The sequence below is a fragment of the Leptonychotes weddellii genome, chromosome 5 (assembly GCF_054177405.1).
Source record: "Leptonychotes weddellii isolate Sample4059 chromosome 5, ASM5417740v2, whole genome shotgun sequence".
In the NCBI taxonomy this organism is placed as follows: Eukaryota; Metazoa; Chordata; class Mammalia; order Carnivora; family Phocidae; genus Leptonychotes; species Leptonychotes weddellii.
The window spans coordinates 128955622-128964097 of NC_138373.1; the positions used below are offsets into that span (position 1 = coordinate 128955622).

At 38.0% G+C, this 8476-nt stretch overlaps 1 pseudogene; it reads right to left on the minus strand.

Moving 5' to 3' along the window:
* Positions 1 to 4559: 4559 nt before the first annotated feature.
* LOC102731414 (selenoprotein H pseudogene) lies at positions 4560 to 5255 on the minus strand (annotated as a pseudogene).
* Positions 5256 to 8476: the final 3221 nt, after the last annotated feature.

Consider the following 8476-nt stretch of genomic DNA (forward strand, 5'->3'; position numbering starts at 1 on the left):
GATTCCACAAGGAGAGGATACAGCTGTCTGTTCCTTCCGAGACCTTACCCTTTGTGCCTCTTCATTGACTTGTGTCTTTCATAATAAAACCTAATTGTAAGTACAGTACTTTTGTGAGTTCTGTGAGTCATTATAGCAAATTACTGAACCTGAGGGGGTCATGGGAACTTCCAAATGTGTAGTCATTCAGTCAGAAGTGTGGGAGGCCCCTGATGATCCTTTAAGTGTGGCTGGCATTTGAGGTAAGATCAATCTTTGGAGGGACCATGCCCTTTAACTTGTGGGGTCTTTGCTAACTTTAGGTGGCTAGGGACACAACTGAATTACAGTACCCCCACTTAGTTTTAGATCAATTAGGTTGAAATGGAATAATAACATAACACCACAATGAAATTTCAGGGCCTTTACAAACACTCAGAAAATAGTGTACCTGAAGCAGAAGTTTAATACATTAGTATTTAATGAAAAAAAATGTTCCCCTAATCTTTTCTTCAATACGGCATAGCTAGAGTTCCAGAAGACCCTTAGGGAATGCTTGGAAGCTTTGAGAGAGAATTTGATGAAAGACTTGTAAAAAAGGCTCTATTTCAACAACTTCTAAGTTGGAGCGACTGATGCTCATGGTTCATGGTTGGGGGAAGAGAAACAAACATGAGAATGACAGTGTCACGTGAAGGCAGCTAAACATGAATTCCCTTCTGCACCTCATTCTGTAACAGGGACAGAGTGCTTTCAAGGTATTTTGCTTGCTGTCAAAGTCAGGGGAGGGAAGTGGGGCGGGAAAGGAGCTAGTGAGGCTCAAGTGATTATGTGACTCCAGTCTACGTGGAGTAGATCCAGAGCTCAGTTTCAGGTGATTTAATTCCTAACCCTGTGTTTTTTTCTGCCATAACATAATGGTCTAGGAATTAAGATGGGGTTGTGCTCAAGCTGTAAACAAGGAACATGTATTTACATGTTCATTATTTATGATCATTTATTTTATAGTTACTGAAGAGTACTTGCTCACTTTAATACCCTGCACACGATCTTATTCCCCATGAGAGAGAGACTTTACCAGAAAACCACTAGCACTGCCAGAAAGTACTGAGTGCCAGTTTGATGTCAGAGCTCATGATTTGATAGTGTTCGGTGCTGTTATAATACTTCCTCCTGCAAACTTCGATTACACCAAAGCCAGCATAGACTTGGGTACTGAGATTAAGGGAGAGAGAAGACTGGTTGTAAAGAAGTTACCAATGAATCATGAATCTAAATAAATTGAAAAAGGCAGTGAAGACAGGAGGTGGCTGTGATTAGTGGGGACATGGAGGGATTAAGAGACTAGAGAAATACAAAAGTAGAAGAACTGATTTTATGGGACACATGGGCAGAGTGGCAAGAAGTGTGGGGCAGATGCCAAGATATTTTTCTGGTTACACCTTAAGTCTTCTGAGGTCAGAGGGCCAAGAGGCCCAACCACCCTAGTTGGTTGCATTTAGGAGAAAAAATTTATAACTCAAAGTTACAACACTGATAGGCCCAAAAATAAACACTAAAACTCAGTTTATTTTCGGTATCTTTCAGACTTGAAAAGCAAACTGCTTAATTCTACGACTGTTTTTTCACAATTAATTGTGAAGTTATTGTTAGTGTTAGATTTTCATGTAACATTATTCTGGAGCTTTTAAAGCAGTGGCCCCCTGAGGCATTCCGGAAATCAGGCACAGAACAATTTACTTCATTCTACCTGTTGCGGCAGGAGATGAGGAAGTCAGTCCAGTGACTTATCAATGACACATGAAAACACTCTTTTCTCTCAAAGTCGACCCTGTCACCCCAGCTCCATGGATCTCGGCCCGTGGCATATCATGTACATTCCTCAGAGCAATTAGGAGGCCAGTAGAACATTTTCTTCAGAGTAATTATGAAGCCAGTATCATTTATGTTATAAACACAAAAATAATGTTCATTTACAATGTGTTACATAGTTTTAAAGACTCTACAAATGTTGAATTATTTAATCCTAACACATGAGTACCACTTTTCTGTAAGTTTACTTTTTCATGATATGCATTCCAATAAGGAAACTGAGCTACAGAAAGGAGAAATAACTTGCTCAAGGTTCTAGCCAGTACCTGTCATGGTTTGAGCCTAGACCATCTGATTCCAAAACCGTGCATTAACCACTCCACTTCTATCTCTCTGTGGTCCTTAAAGACATTAGGTTCCTACCAATTAGAGCTGGAGGAGGCACTCAAGGTAATATGAACAGAATGAACAAAGACATGGAGAGGAGCAGAAGAACTTATTTGAAAAATACAGTGTGCTCAGGCTGATTTAGTGACTTATTTGAGAGTCGTATAAAATAAGACTGGCAATTAAAATAGTTGTATGATAGTAATGACCTCAGCTGCCAGAATAAACATACAAAGCAAGTATTTTGGATGAAGGTAATACATTTCTGTGTATTGACAGCATCCTTCCGGAATCTCAGATGGCTTCAAGCCCTTTGCTAAAATAGAATTCTCCTTTTCAGCGAGTGGGCTGAGGTTCACCAAGACCAATCTAGGTTCAGTGATTCAATAAATGGCCTCACCGGACTCAGTATAATTTTACCCACAGCGATGCTTTGTTACAGTGAAAAGAATACAAAGCAAAATTAACAAAGGGAAAAGGAGCATGGGACGTAAGTATGGATGAAATCAGGCACCAAATTTCCAGAGTCTCCCATCTGAGGAGTCACAAAGGGCACACCTAATTTCTCCAGTATTGAGTTGTGACAACACATATGAGGTTTTTTGTTTTTTTTGTTTTGTTGTGTTTTGTTTTGTTTTTTGTTTGTTTGGTTTTTACCAGGGAAGCTCATCAGATGCTCAGCATCCAAGGTTTAAACTGGGGACTGGTCACATAGGCACATTCTGCCTAACATGTATCTAAATTCTAGAATCCCAGAAGGAAAGCAGGTGTTCAGCATAAACCGCATTATTTGCACAAACAATGAGCCACTCTTATCATTTAAAGAAAGCTTTATATCAGTGTACGAAACTTTATCAGCCGAGTCTCCAGGTGCAAGCCAAGGGCAACCTTGCAAGCAGGATTTTCTAAGGACAGGCGGTCTTGGGCTTGTTATGCTAACCCTTTTCTGCACAGAGGGTCTCCAGAAAAATGTTCTTTATAAGTAAAGAATATTGCCTTTTATTCTAAGTCTGAGATCCCGAGTGAGAGAGGCATCGTAATTTTTAAATAAATTCATTTATTTGATGTATGCTTGTGAAATGATGGAGACACTAAATCACAAAGCTGGCCTACGTGTAGACTAAGGCCCCAGGCAGAGAACAAATATCTGTAAAACCTCACATTTAAAAGTATAATGCAAGACATTCTTGCAAGTCTTGCAAAAGAGGGTGGCTCAAGTGAATTGGGGAAACATTAGCCTATCCCCATCTTAAATGTTTATGGAGTGGTGGTAGTACTACAGGGCTTAATGAGACCTGGATGTTCTTTTTCATCCTCTGGGCAACACATGAATCTCCCTGTAGAGGCCTGGGGAAAGGGAGGGACCACCCAGCAATGGTTGTGATACTGGGGCTCATGGATTTAATTTAGACAGAACAAAGATAGGTAATGTTTCTGAAAGCCTGAATTTTTCTGATGGCAAATCTACATCTGGTAGATTGAAGGAAATATCAGAGATATTACAGAAAAAGAACTGGCTTTGAAATAGACTAAAACCGAAAGATGGAAAAATGATGCTGGTAATATTTTTAATGAATATGGATGAATATATGATACTGTAAATTTATAATATAAATGTGTAATAAATTGGTATGATGGGATTCAAGGTTATCTGTTTCTTGTGTTTAGTAAGAATTACTAATTAAATGCAGTTTCAGGCATCTCACAGTAATCCAAGCAGATTGGATTTAAAAGAAAAGTTTTACATCTGAAAAAGCCAAACACCAATAGACATACAAATAAACACTAAAAATCAGAATCTCCATATTATACAGACTTAAAAAATAACCTTCCCAATGCTGTGACTGTTTTGTTTATAATTCACTCTGAAGTTGTTGGTAATGTTTGCCAAACTTTGTTGTAGAATCATTCTAGACCTTTCAAAACATGTTGTATTTTTTAATACAGAAGATTCTTATAATGTCGATTGGTTTAAATTTGCAGTCTGTGTCATGCTATATTTTTCATTTACTAGTATTTAGAAACACTAGATAGTGGTATACTTTATACAATATGAAAACTGCTGATTTTGTGGTTAAATCTGATTCTGTTGCTTAGATATTTCTGATACTCCCTACTTTTTGGAATCTTAATAGTTATAGCAATTACACTACAAAATGAAAAAAAAATCATTTCCTCCTGAGTGAAATAAAATAAGTGAATAAATAGTAAACAACTTACACTGGAATATCAGTTGTAAAATCTGATTTGCCCACATTTTTATGTGTCTAGACCTTAGAAAATTAATCATAAAATGACTGATTTTTTTCATGCGATATCTTCTTTCCAATTCTACCACATAGGATACTTTATTTTTTTATTTTTTATTTTTTTTATTCAGATACTTTATTTCAACTTTTATTAAACCAAATCCAAGAACTTTTCAATGCCTTACTAGAGGGTTGCCTCACAACTGAACCATCCTTTCTGGAGGGGAAGAAACCTTGGCTTCAGGTACATGACTGAAGTTTTGGCCATGTTCCATCATAAATGCTCCAACACCACCAGGGACAGGAGGCTCAGCGCGAGGACTTCTGCCCAACACACCCTACGAAAGGTGCTTCTTCAGCTCCTTCACCACCTCTTGAGGCTCAGGGAACTTGAGTTTGCGTGGGGGCCCCTTCTGAATCCCAGTCCAGAGCTCCACACTGCTGCCGTCCGGGCGCAGCAGCGTCACCTCGAAGCTGCCCCTCCGGGGCTTGGCAGGATTCACCTCCACCGGAAGCTCCGGGGTCTCCAGGCGCAGCGCCTGGCTCAGGGCCGCGGCGTTGCGCCCGTAGACGCGTCAGCTCGTGCAATGCTCGATCACGACGGTCGCGGCCTCCACTGCCTTCCGGCCGCCCACCGGCTTCTCCTGTTTCGCCGCCGCCGCGACCACCGCCACTTCGGCCTTCCGCTTTCTGCCCCGGGAAGCCATGGGCCTGGAGCCCGGCAGGGAGCCGAGCCGAGCCGGGCGCGAATAGGGGTCCGGCCAACGCCGCTCCGAGCTCCAAACCACAGGCCAGGAAGCCCGCCGCCGGGACAAAGCGTCTCCCTAGCTGCGCCCCGCATAGGATAATTTAAATGCTATTTACGAACATATTAAACAAATTTTGGATTTTCTTAAAATACTGTAGAGATTCTTACAGACATATGCTGTTGTCCAGTATCTCTCATACTCTTTCCCTGATATAAAATAGCTGTTGTTATTGTAATGAACTGTTACAACTGTTAACGAACTGTGATGGACTATTAATTAAGGAATTCAGCAATTCTGTATATTTCATTCCATAAATCTTTTCAGACATTCAGGAGAATGTCTACTGTACTTGAATACAATGAGTAATAAGTTTTAATATTTAAAAAAAAATGATTATACACTTTGTTTTCATATTACAAAGCTCTCATACAAAAATACTTCCTTTTACTGTTCCAAATACTCTGAATACTAGCAAATGCTTAATCTGTATGTTTTAATTTGTCAAGGAATAGCTTCTGCTCGCCCAGGTTTTATCGTTTGTATAGGGTTAAAATCCATTATTACTCAATAAATATTTATAGCTTTACTGGAATTATGCCATTATTCTCTTTCATCTAATGGGTGACGTCAAAAATAAAAAGGGATACAGAAGATAAATAATTAACAGAGGCTAAGCAATGATAAATAACAGGTGGTGTAAAATAAGTTTTTTAAAATTTATTTTTATTTTTAATTTTTTTTCAGCCTTATATCATGACCAAGAAAAGATTAGATTTTTGTGTTTTCCTTTTGCCAGGGACTCATGTGCTGAAGAATTACTCCTCTAAGATCAGAAAAAGGAAACAAAGGTATAAAAATATTACACAGATGTTGGAAACATTAAACAAACACTTAGGGCTGCCTGACAGTACTTCTGTTGCAATATTCTATTAAATGTGTTTCAGTGAAATCCTTTAGAGAAGTTTTTGCTCTGCCAACATCTCCTATTCAGGTTCCTGGAGAAATGAGATGTGGGTGGCAGTGACTAACTGAACTAGCAGCTACTGTTTACCAAACAAGTTTGGACAGATTATACTTATGATGGCCAAATGAAATCAAAACCATTGAATACAGTCAGAGTGAGACAATCTTAAGAGGGCAAATGAGTTTTATCTGACAGCATACTGAATAATCTGACTTATGAAATTTCATTGGCATTTGGTGGCCACCTACATAGTCAAGTGCTGAGTGAGGCTCTGGAGTTGCAAAGAGGGCTCAGTGACAGAGAATGACTATGCTTATCCTGGCGAGCACTGAGTAATGTACGGAAGTATCGAATCACTATATTGTACACCTGAAACTAATATAACAATGTATGTTAATTATATTGGAATTAAAATGAAAAAAACTAAAAAATTTAAAAAATGAAGGGTAAAAAATTCCCCAAATAATCGTTCTTAAAGAAATGAAGGCATGTGTATTTACAGGCTGTTTTAGAGAAAATGGTTATTCTATTTTCTTTTGCACCGACTCTTAAAAAGTTCATAGGTCTCTGAAATCTGCAGTGTACTGAACAGATGGATGAAAAGATATATGATTGAATTAGTAAATTACAGTGAGCCTTCTATAGCAGTGAGAGCAATACAGGATCTTCAGTTAATTTATCCTTTCTTCCTTTCCTCAAGGTCAAGGCAGTCTTTTTGCTATAAGGAACAATGATATGATTGCCTCACATTTATATAGCACTTTTTATTTGTCAAAGGATTTTTTTTTTCTGTTCTCAGAAAATCATTTTTTAGGAAAATAGAACAGGTAGGTTATTTTACCTTCTTCAGAGAATTGTATACGTATGCCCTGAACAAAATTTAAGGAAAAAGAGAGAAGAAAATGAGGAGCAAGTTGAGTATGGGAATTCAGTGATCATTTAAGACATTTTCATTACAGTTCAAAATTCATTGTGATTTTAATATTTTATTACTGCCACTGAAGGATACCCAAATCTCTAAAATTTTAAGTTTATTATCCACTTTTAAGCATTAATCAGAACACAGAAATAAATGATGAATTCAGTACAGAGGTCAGTGTCATGATTTTCAATCTTTCTTTTATTTTTATTTTTTTAAATAAATCTTTTTTTTTAGGTTTTATTTATTTGACAGAGAGAGACACAGCGAGAGGGGGAACACAGCAGGGGGAGTGGGAGAGGGAGAAGCAGGCTTCCCGCCGAGCAGGGAGCCCGATGTGGGACTCCATCCCAGAACCCTGGGATCATGACCTGAGCTGAAGGCAGACGCTTAACGACTGAGCCACCCAGGCGCCCCTCAATCTTTCTTTTAAATCTCCCACAAATCAGTGTTGTTTTCTTAAAATTTGCAAATGTAAGGTACATGTTATCATTGCTTACTTAATTAATGTTTTCTGAACATCATGTAGGTATTTTTTCTACAAAAGAAACTCAAAACACGGTGATACTTCATCACATTTTGAATTCAGTATACATGATGATATTCTCTGAATTCAGAAAATAACTCAAGGTAAAGTTCTGAACTGCAGAATTTGATATTTTGAAAAACAAAATTAATAAGAATTTCATGGAGTGATTTATTATAATACTCAATAATTCTATGTTACATATAACCAATGACCTGAATAAGTCCTAAATTTAACTAATGTAATTCAAAACTTTTTTTGGTGGGGAGGAGTAAAAGAACATGATGTGATTATTTTGAGAATTAGCTGGTTTCTTCTGGGCAAATTAAAATGCAAAGATCACACTCCTGCATATATTCTATTCTTGATGTGTCTGAAGAAAGAAACAGTTAATAAGATTTGCAAAACCTGGAAGAAAAGGGAATGATAAGAGATCAAAATGTAATCAATAAGAGTGATTTGCAAAGCTAACACAATCATCTAAATGCACCTAAATGCATGCTGTATAGGGAAAAAGGATCAAAGAGGGTGGGAAAATTTTGGAGTAAGGTACATATGGTTGCAAATAAGAAGTGTGCAAAATGAGTCTTCTAGAGCAACCCAGCTGTCACCAAGTTCATTTATGGAGGGATTAACTAATAGACGGTTCAATTTTAATTACATGGGCTATCATTGGGCTAGATGTCTTGAACTGCTGATCTGGTTTTTGTTCATCATCTCTCTGTGTCATCAGTCCTACAAAACTGCTTCTTTTTGTGATAGAATCATTAAAGATGGTGTGCAATGGGCAGATGATAAAATGGGCCACAGGTACCATCTCCCATTCAGTCTTGTCTTAAATACCTCAGCATGAACACAGTGGAGAACACACATTTCAAAAGAACGGTATTC